Below are 11322 nucleotides of genomic sequence, written 5' to 3' on the forward strand. Positions count from 1 at the left end.
AGCTTAGTAGAAAAGGCCTGCCTGTATTGTTTAGCATCTTCGGCAAAAGGGTGTTTTCTCTCGGCACTGAGGTGGAAAAGTAAATTAGCGTTTAGTCTCTGCCTGGCTCCGGCTCCAACAAGCTGAGAATGGTGTGTCGACAGCCGCAAGATTGCTCTCTTCAAAGAGCTGTGACTGAAGGGACATGGCCTGTGCTAAAGTAAACACCAAGGAGTCTACAGCTCTTAGGGAGACAGGCAGGCTGTGGCAAGCATTTCAAAAAAGGCCATCCAATCCAATGGGGAAGCTCTTCAGAAGGAAGTTATTCTCCGACAGGCACTGAGCGTCGGCCATGTGGGTCTAATTTCTCACCATGAATGATTGTGAGCGCTGCGCAAGGTCATCGTGGGTCCATGCCTCCTTGACCAGAAGTTGATTCTAGGTGAGCGAGACAGAAAGAAACACACAGGGAGAGAGAGAGAGAGAGAGAGAGAGAGAGAGAGAGAGAGAGAGAGAGAGAGAGAGAGAGAGAGACAGACAGACAGACAGACAGACAGACAGACAGACAGACAGACAGCTGGGAGTGAAGAAAAGGGAGAGAAAGACAGACAAGAGGGCCTGCGAGGGTGCCAAATCCCGACTGCCGAGGACCAGCCGTCTACACGCTCTCAGACAGACAGGAAAGGGAATGGAGGGTGGGTGGGGGGGAGAAGGGAGAGATTGGAGAAAGGGGTGCAGCGAGGAAAAGAGAGGAATGGTTTTTGAGGAGACATCTGGCTTTGATTAAGAGGGGCAGTGTGGACAAGCCAAGCTCTGCTGCTTGTTTTGACTGGGCTTTTTTGGGGGGGGGGGAAGTTGATGTTGTTTGTTTTCGAATAGCCAGTGGCTTGTTAATTGATGAACACGAGCCACAGACATAATGACAAAGTGGACGTTGGGACATTTTAGCAGCAGCACCTCTGTGCTGTGCGTGTGTGCATACGTTTCTCGTATCCATCTGCGGGTACGGTTGATGACGACGTGGGAGGCTGGAATATATACAAAGCATACATTTTTCCTCCAAATCCCAGACCGTGTTGGTCCAATGGGCTTTGATGTAAAAAAGGGACATGGGTTCTATTTGTCAACAATTCTTTTTCCAGTCTCTCAGGAGCAGAACAAAGCCACAGGAATGAGTGGGGTTGATGCTGATGAGAAGAATAGAAACTCAACTAGGCTTAAACAGACGACTGCAGAAGAATAAAGGCATCATACAACAACAGCGGTTATAGATGAAGCCGTACATTAAGTTTTCTGTCATTCTCCCTTTTTCAGTAGTGTACTAGTATTTTTAGTTGTATTGTTGTAGTATTCTTGAAGTGTAACAAGGAGAATATTCAGTGGACCTCCACCAAGGACCAACAAGTCTGTGGGTATATCCTAGTCCATCCGATCCAGATCCGGATATACCTATATCCACATCAAACCTAGTGGATCGTTTTATGTGTAAAAACACCCACACACCTCGCAATGTGAATGAAAGTGAATAAGAAATCCTGGATCCCCCTAACCCTAACCCCAACCCTAACCCTAACCCTCACCCTAACCCTAACTAACTAACTAGCTAACTAGCTAGCTAGCTAACTAGCTAGCTAACTAACTAACTAACTAACTAACTAACTAACCAAATTAACTTTTTCAGTAATCCCACTTACAAGCAAACAAACAAAAAGACAAACCAACCAACCAACATATATGAAAACATACCCTCCTTGGCAGAGGTATCCATGCATTAGTAGTGAAACCATCACAAGAAAGCAAACTAAACAAACTACAATTAAATACAATAAAATGGAGTAGAAGTGACATTTCTTGCTGCCTATGAATCATTTATAGCGCTAAAGAGAAATAGTGCAAATCTGTGGTGTTTGGCGAACTTTGAGAATAATCATCGTTCCAATCATAAGAGGACAGCAAAACGTTTCAAAAGCCCACGGAGCATAACTGGAACTCAGACCTCTTTTCTGTCACTTCTTCGCAGACGTATTGAGTGTGAGAGGAACCTCATGGCACAGCGTCCCGCACCGCTGAATATGAATAAACCATCAAGTGCAGAGACTCAAGCCAAGCCAAACTCAGCACACAGGCATCACAGCAGAACAGGGGCAGGAGGCCCCGGAGCTCTTACTGGCAAGCACATACTCTCCCCCCCAACCCCGAATCAACCCCCACCCCAAAGTCAATTGCCCATCAAAAAAAGATAATGTCTCTCGAAAAAACATGATATCATCCCGATGTCCCGATTTCAATCATAGTTGGGGTGAGAAGACAAACTTTCCTGCAGGAGATTGTCGGTCTGGATGGAGGGATGGGTGGTGGAGCTTTGCGGAGTTTCAGGGGTGAAACTGGAGACATGGAGTTGGGCTGCTTGTTCTCTGAGGACTGGGGAGGTGGTGATGGTGATTGGAAGTGATGCCTGTTTGGTTGCTGCTGCTTCTGCTTCAAGGGCAGCCGCATACATGGGCTGGGGGGGGGGGGTTGAACCCTGGTCTTCAGCACAGTTAGGCAAACTTAAACCTATAAGTCCATGAGGGATGGAAGAATGATTGATCCAGATTAAGTGTGGTGTTTATCAGCCCGCGCTGTCTTAAGGGCAGCCAGATTCTACTTTACAAGTGCTGCTGAATAACCTGGCCGGATAGATGAAAAGTCTGAATATCTCCCATGATCCCTGATGTCATTAGCAGCTGCATCATAGTCTTATAACTTACTGGAATAAAATGTTAGGAATCCTTTAGACTCTGAGAGAACAAGAGGAGGACATGTTTTTTAAATAATCGATTTAACATTACAGATACATTTCAATTTCATTCCTTGAGCCCAGTGTGCACTTTTTTTGCGCAGAATTTAACTATTCAAGGCAGAAACAGTCATTTGTTTTGATTCATACCTTCCACGCCTGAGCCACATATGAAAGCGAGGAAGAGTAATAGATTTGGTGAAGTCATTCTGTAATATCAGGTGTTTTTGCACATACGCTGCATTCATTTGAACTCTGATTTGATCACTGATTTGGGAGGTTCACAGGTATCCAAGGCTCTGTGAGGTATGCATGAAGACAAACAATGCAACAATACACCTGCACATGCATCATTCGTCACCATGGCTGCTAAGGCTGACTGTGGCTTTGAACTAGTTCAGCACCCACTCTCACCCGATTTGCCCCGTCAGACCTTCAGCGGCTCAACCATGGTACCAACAATATTTAGTCCCACGAACAATAATTGGACTCCAAAAGGCACAATTCTTCAGAGTATTGCTCAGTGTTTTCAATTGACTATATTCGTCATTGGGAAATGATTAAAGAAACACATACCTACAATTAAGCACAATGATGATTATATTAACAGATTATCTTAAAAAAAACACAAAAAAAACTCATGCCTTTCATGATTACTCATAAAGTAAACACTGATTCATCCTATACTTTCTCTTCATGCCAGCACAATGTTTCAATGGTCAGTGTCATCATCCAAATGATTGTTGACTTATTTAAAACAGCTGTTCATTTGTGAATTCTAATGTGACTTAATGGCATTTGAGAGGCTGGTGGGTTGTTAGTTGTGTTATCTGTGCTGTGTTTGACAGACTCTGGGCTGCTGAGGCTTTGGTCACCACCTTGGCAGCAGCGACGCACCGACAGAGGATTAGTGTGTAACATTACCCCACAGGACGGAAAACCAGCTGGGGAGTGGACACCCGGAGAGACTGGAGGATGTTTTCTCTGCTTACCAAACAGAAACTCTGACGATCTGGTCCAGTGGTCAGGAGGAAGGTGTTAAAAGTATCAATAACCTGGCACCTCACCCGTATCCTCAGGCTCCTCAGTGTGTGTGTGTGTGTGTGTGTGTATGTGTGTGTGTGTGTGTGTGTGTATGTGTGTGTGTATGTGTGTTTGCGAGAGCGTGAGCGTGAGAGAGAGAGAGAGAGAGAGAGGGGGGAGAGAGAGAGAGAGAGAGATAATTGATAAAAAGAAATGAAATAACATATCCATATGTCCGTATAATCTATGGCTATGGGCATTCACACCATCCATCATAACTATCACAAAGTAGAGCTCTATTCATACAGTACAACCACAAATGATGATCTTTTGTGAAATGCACAAAAATTAGAGAGCATAGTTTGAATTTTAATCCAAGTTTTCATTATTATGTCTGATTACTGGGAGGTCGGAGAAATCCCAATTTCCCATAGTGGTTAATAACATAAATCGGCCCCAGTAGGTTCAACACTCATTGTTTAATTTTCCACCCAGATGTTTCATTTTCCACCCAGATGCATTACTTTAGTCCTTTTGCTTTATTTCGACACATTTCACGACGTTTCACAATGTCTCCACACACCAGAGAACCTTTTGAAATTATTGTTTTGATCTTTAATTTTCATTAAGTGTTGAGCCAATACAGCTATTACATAGTGTATATGTCAGGACAGCTTCCATATGCCAATATGGAGCCGAGCAGATCAGCCAAAGATAAGAAACCTGACAGCTGTGGCACCATCGTCAAAAGTTAGAAATATCAGCACACAGTAAGTCGAGCACAGGAGTGATTTTATTGCAGTTTCATTGCACGTTCTTCTTCTCTACAGGCTTTTAGAGGAGATGCCTCATCAGCGTAATTTGCGAAATCAGTGTTGGAGGGCTAAAACACGCAACCGCAGGTAAGACCTGTGGCTGTCCGTCATTATCTCATCAACCCATCAATCACACGGAAGCGCCGCCCCGGGGGCAGCAGTTGCCACTGGGCACACAGGTGAACCCTTAAATCAGCTTTAATGAAGCTGCTAAGTAACAAACGTGACTGAAAGGTGTGGGAAAGTGAGACTGGAGCTGATGACCTTTACACGGCTCTGACAGCCAACAGGTAAGGCTGCATCATGACTCCCTCACCAGGTAAAGCAAAGACACTGACTGTTACCTGTGTGTAAAATGAAGGAGACACATTCTCTCTCTCTCTCTCTCTCTCTCTCTCTCTCTCTCTCTCTCTCTCTCTCTCTCTCTCTCTTTCTCTACATGGTTCTTCCAAGAGGTTATTCCCAAAGCCAGTAACATTCTCTAGTCTAGTCCAACACTGACGCTGATGTTTGTAAGCAGAACTACATGATCTGATCCATGAAAGTAACGGGACCATGATGCCAAGTTCTCCACCTTTATTCTGTCCATCCGCCACAGTTTCACTAGTGTTCTGACTGGAAGCGGAAGTATAAACCTGCAATTGAATATAGATGATTTAATAGACCTTCATTAGACCTACATTACAATAAATATACCTACATCTTTACTGACACTTACAGCTGTAACAAGCCGGACAGTCGGGCCTCATCTTTATACCGGCTGCTGTTGTAATGTGAGGAAGGTGAGCTACAGAAAATTGAAAATATCAATATGCTGGAGTCACGTCTCCAACTTAACAAAAGAAATTCCTCCTCACTGCTGTTTCTCTGTTTCATGTTCTATAGGGCAAGAGGCAGGCGCCTTCACACACACACACACACACACACACACACACACACACACACACACACACACACATACACTCTGTGGCTACTTGATACGCAAATGCACGTTTATGAAAGAGCTGACTCAGCCATTTTCCATTTTCAGCCACGTATGCGATACGTTTGTTCATATTATCAAGTAATGATTCAAAGCTTTATTCCCGGAACTCCTGTTGTCATTTTCTGCTTCTTTCTGACAACCTTTTGGCTGTGAAGTGACTCTGAGATAAATGAAGGTAATTAACCACCAGCTCCTCCAGATGAGCCGCCCCAGTCCAGGAGCCCCCTATCTGCCTTGGCTCCGTCCCCAGACGCTTCTCTCAACTCAACACTGCAAAATTTATTGACATCCTTTAAAAAATATTTACTGCCCCACTTCCTCTCCCAGCGGGCACCCAGCCTGTAATCTCCCTACTCGTTTATTAGATCATTTGTCAAACCCTCTTGCTTTCTTCTCTCTTTTCTTTTGGTCATCATCCCCTGTTTCTATGTGGAAAGAGAGATAGCGTTTGTGCTGTCTGCTTGCGTGTGTCTGTGTATGAGAGAGATAGATAGAGAGAGAGAGGGAATAAATGGAAGGAGAGAGAGTGCAGCAGTCCTTGGAGATTAACTCCTTCCATGCCTTCCTTTTCCTTTTTAAAACAGAATTTACAGCTGATTAGCCTCCACTGTAAAGACAGGTCCCAGTTCCCAGAAGGAGCGCTGCTAAACATTTATGCAAGACCAGACGCAAAGACCCTTATGAAAAACACATGTTGGACCAAAGACCCCTCCGAGAGAGCAGGAGGGGACGGAGAGGAGGCAGCGCAGACTGGAGGCTCATTCTTAGCACATCTATCTGTCTTTGTACTGCAGGATTCTGATCTTTTCAGCACAACAGCACTACAGAAATGTGTGTGTGGTCTAAAGCAGACAGATGCTGTGGCTATATTCCAAATTGAACACAAAAAAAGGCCAGAACTTTACTCAGGTACAAACACTAGCATTTAACTTGAGTGTTACCAGTTATTATCCACGATTTTACTCTACTAATTGATTTGTTGATTAAAATCATCTTTATTTCCTCCTTTCCAGTCTGACTTACTTACCCTCTTTCAGTTGTTCCTCAGTTCTGTCCTTTCTTCATTCATCATATCTGCCCTCTTCTTTCTTTTCTTCTTTGTTTTCTTCTTTACTTCCACTTGTCCTTATTTCTCCCCTGTCTGTCTTTAGTTCCTTATTCATCCTTTACTTCCTTGTGTCTTTCCTTCATGTTCTTCCTGTTTTGTCTATCAAAGCACACAAATCCCTAAACAGGTTTTGACCCCAGCAGTACAACTAAACTGCCAAAGTTCTTCACTGTCAGTACATTTATTTTGAAACTTAAGCACATTGTACTCCCATCAAATAAGACTTTTACTTGTACTGAAGTGATATATATGAGAATTTAAAACTATAATAATTCAGAACCAACCTAGTCTCCTAAGATTAAAGACTAAAAACCCTGGATTCAACCCATAAAATCATTCTAATAAACTTGAAATAATAACAATTCAACATTCAAATTGGTTTGTATTCAAACTTCACGCTGAGCTCATCACGGCACGGACGTGTATAGAGTCGCCCGCTGTTCCCCCCCCTCCTGTCTGTGTAATGTGAGTGTGTGTGTGGGTGGGTGAGAAAGTAGAGAAAAAGGCGAAAAAGTGTGTGTGAGTTTAGGTTATTGCTGAGGACGCTTGTATGGCGAGGCAGCAGTTGGTGGGGACACCCACAACCTTAGCTCCCGCGCTTGCCAGGCCCAGGCTGCTCCGTGTGCTCGTCTCCACCACGTGCCCACAGAGTACACAAGGCAGCCGCAGGTATGTTCCCATCACCCTGGGCCACGCTGATCACAGCCAGGACCCTGTCAGAAGCTTTTGGGTATTCCGTCAGGCTAATGAGATGTGACTGTGTCTCCCCTGCCAGCACACCAGCGATTGTTCCATTCATATACCCTGCACCCACGTATGGAGCCTTTCCTCCCCAAGTCACAGCCCATTGGTGTAACCCCTGATCGGGTGTGTGTCATATACTCTGTTTATACAGCGTGTGCGCGCGTACGTCAATTGTGTGTGTGAGATATCTGTGCGTGTGTGCGTCCATTTATCTGTTAGTGGGATAGCGCCTGTGTGTTGGTTTGCCGCAGTGGAAAAGATAATCATGAAGGAGCTGATGTGGTGAAAGTGTGTCCAGGTGGTGTGTGTGCACGTGTGTGTTTATGTGCTGGTGCGTGTACGTATATACGAGCGTGTGTGTCCTGGCTGCTTTCATCATTTTCGCTGGGTTTGGATCACAAAAAGGTCCCCGCTGCTTTATGAAGCTTGCGGTGAATAAAATGTGGAGCTGTAGACTTCAGCGCATGCGACTGGATTAAAACTGTCACAGGGAGGCTGGTGCAACACGGAAATGTGGTCTGCAATCATCTGCTGGAGGAATCATGGCAGCGTGAGGCATGTTTTTCTTCATCAGTCATATCCTGCAGGCTGCGAGATACAGACCAATCCTGATTTTCTCGCTGCTGACTCGTCCAAAGTGGATTAATGTTTCCACATCACCTAAAATAATAAAATCAGAATGTGTTTTATTTGGGGGGTTTTCACTGACCATTTGAATCATGTCAAATTAGTGATCGCAATAACACTACAGTGGGTTAATCGCACTCAAGCCAAGAGGATAGAAAAATTTGTTATGGGCAATGTTTCCGACTGACACAATTTTAGCTATGTGAGCTTCAACATAAACAGAAAAAGGAATGAGAAAATAGCTGTGGTCGACTGGTGTGTGTGGTAACCCGTCGCAGTTCTGCTGTTGGATGTGGTGGAGTTTTTTCCTAGGGTTTTGGATTTCTCGTTAGATGCGAGGTATACGTTGGACTTATACGCGGCCTGATACATGGTGTTAGAGGTGAACGAGTCCAGCCGCGTCACCTTTTCAACCTCACAAATGAACGATTCTTGCATGTAGAGAGAGATTTTCTCAAAGGGTGGTGGCAGTGTGTCGTGGCAGTGATAGTGCTTGTAGTTGAAATCCCGATGTGGGACGTTTTTTTGTGTGGTCTCATTTTATCCACTGCGGTTCACCATGAAAGGTTTGTGCGCTGGCCTCGTATTATCCCTCGTGAATTATAGATATCATCGGATATATCAAAGGGTTTTCTTTCGTCTCCAGTTTGGGTTTGATAGCACGACACTGAAATGAATTCTTATTACAAGTGCTGCATACATTTACACAATAGTTGTAGTTCCTTGTTAGTTTAAGATTAATACTTAAGTGAAGTTAAGTTATAAAATGTTGTCCATTAATATCTTTAACCTGGTTTCAGCTCGATTGCGCAAAACGTTTTAAACATTATTTACACAAAAGTGGACAAAGTTGAGCACCTTTTTTTGAGGTAAAACCACTTACAGTAAATCTCCAATTTTGTTAATTTTCATCATCATTCAATCCATAAACATTATCAATCAATCATTATCCAATCCATATCCTGGTCAAAACAGTAAATACAATTAAGGTTATATATTGCATTTAGTTGTTATGAATGTGAACAGATCTGTGCATGTCACTGGTATGTGTTACTCTAATGAGGACAAATCAACAAATGAATCCTTTGTTGACTGCAGCGTTTAGATAAAACAGTATACTGAATATAATGTGACTCATCGCCATTTCCCTTGATGTAATTGAGCAAATAACTCTCTGCTCTGCTCCAAATAATTTCCCTCCAGCTCTGTGCAAAGAGATTTCAGGGACCAGGCAGTCGGGCTTTGCTCCTTCAGAGAGCTTTAGCTCGGGTGGCTGGAGGGCTAAGGGTCCACCTCTATCAACCAGTGCCAATGTAAACACAGCAATTCCTTCCCAATTAGAAACGCTAAATGCATTGGACTCGGTGCACTACCAGGGCCGGTCTGTGCAATTAATGCAGCTTTGGTCTCCTCTGGCTGCCTCGGATGGCTGGGATGGTTAAGATGTATTCAGTTTCAGTTCAAGGCCAGTCAGTGGAAGTCTGATTGGGCAGGTTGGATTCATCATGGAAGTATAAACATGAGGTTGGATGTGTGCTCGGTGGTTGGGGTTTGCTTTGGGTCAGCCGTGCTGGGTAGGACCACAGTGGGCCAGGAAGATATCTGCGGTGGGGAGGTCAATCAGAGACCAGAGAGGGAGCTTTGGGGAGAGGACGCTGCACTTTCAGCTGTGCACCTTCCTCACATTCAACTGTCAAAAATGTGGAACATGGTGATAATGTTGACAATACAATGAAATATTTCCATTGTGTAGACTCATTTGACTTGAACTGTTTTCACAAGCAGTAACAACTTCTAAATGTACCCAGATAACCTGACTTATGGAATATTCTATCACAAACGTCATTCTTTGCGTAATTCTGCGATAATTCAACTGTGACAGTCTGTTACAATAAGGCTGCATGGACTGTAGTGGAGTAAATGACAAGCGGTAAACAAATGTCTCTGTTCCTGCTACAGCTTTAATCCAGAGCTGTTGATGCGCACAGGCATCTTTGCGTTGCCTTTGGCCTTTTGACGATTCTACAACAACGGGGTTGTACAAACTGTGCTTACATGTTAACCTAACACGCCTGAAATCACTCAAAACTGTAAGCACATCGCCTGTGTTCGTAGATGAGTCATTTAATATCTGCATCGTAACAATAAAGTTGAACTTACTTCAAACTGAAACCAACTTTACTGTTCCCCTTAAAGAGAAAGCTCCAGTATGTATGTGTGTGTGTGTGTGTGTGTGTGTGTGTGTGTGTGTGTGTGTGTGTGTGTGTGTGTGTGTGTGTATCAAATACAAGAATGCCATGAATACACATAGTATTCAAAAATAAAAATAATTTAGCATGGAAACCAATTGTTACACTTATCCATCCTTATAGTTTAAAAACCGAAAAACATGCAGGACAGAGATAATAGCCCATTGTTCTTCTCTCCTTTTGTCCGATGGCCATTGTGCATTGTGTGTTCCTGGGGTGTTGGTTTGCACTATCGGCCTGGGGCTCTCCACTCTTTCAAAGATAGTTTGCTAACAGAGCTATCACTCCATTGTCTCTAATGAAAATCCATACTAAACATTTAGCTCTGTGTGAGAAAGGGGGAAATTCAATAAGACACATAACACAATTTATAAATTACAGGAAGAACCAATCGAACCAACAGGCGAAATGGAGAAATATTTCTGTGTTTACGTTTGTTAATTTCTCTACGATTCGCAACCATGACAACATCTGGTTTTCGAAGGGAGAACATGAATAGCTCGAATCTATTTTCTCCGCCTAAATGAAGTCTGAGGCAGTTTTCTTTTTCAGCCTTCTTTTACACAGATTATCCGTCATGCAGCCAGAGATGTCTCCACTGAGGTACCATACCCCAAACTAATGGTCGCTCTTGGACAGTGCCGTCGATGGTAAACTAATCTGCAGCCTGCAAGGCACAGGAAACAGATCTCATTAGCACTCATTGAACTATCTTCCAAGGAAACTTTCATCTTTAGACCACTCTGACAACAGGCCTGAAAGCCAGACTAATGTCACTTACTAGTACTGTGTTTTAATGGCTGCCAGAAGAAGGTCTAATAGATGGATGGGCAATAAAACCGTGAAGTAATCTGTGTGGGACTGTTTATTTTTTAAAATCTCCAGATATGGCTACAGTGATCCCGGTGGTTGTGTTTTATTCTTCACACACTTCAAGTAAACTGAAATTGTTTTAAAGCAGCAAATGTGTCAATACCACAGTCATGTCTCTACAAACAGGGCCTATGTTTAAA

This window comes from Genypterus blacodes, unplaced genomic scaffold (genome assembly GCF_046128005.1).
Source record: "Genypterus blacodes isolate CSIRO-AG114 ecotype Tasmania unplaced genomic scaffold, CSIRO-AGI_Gbla_v1 ptg000017l_1, whole genome shotgun sequence".
NCBI classification, from domain to species: Eukaryota; Metazoa; Chordata; class Actinopteri; order Ophidiiformes; family Ophidiidae; genus Genypterus; species Genypterus blacodes.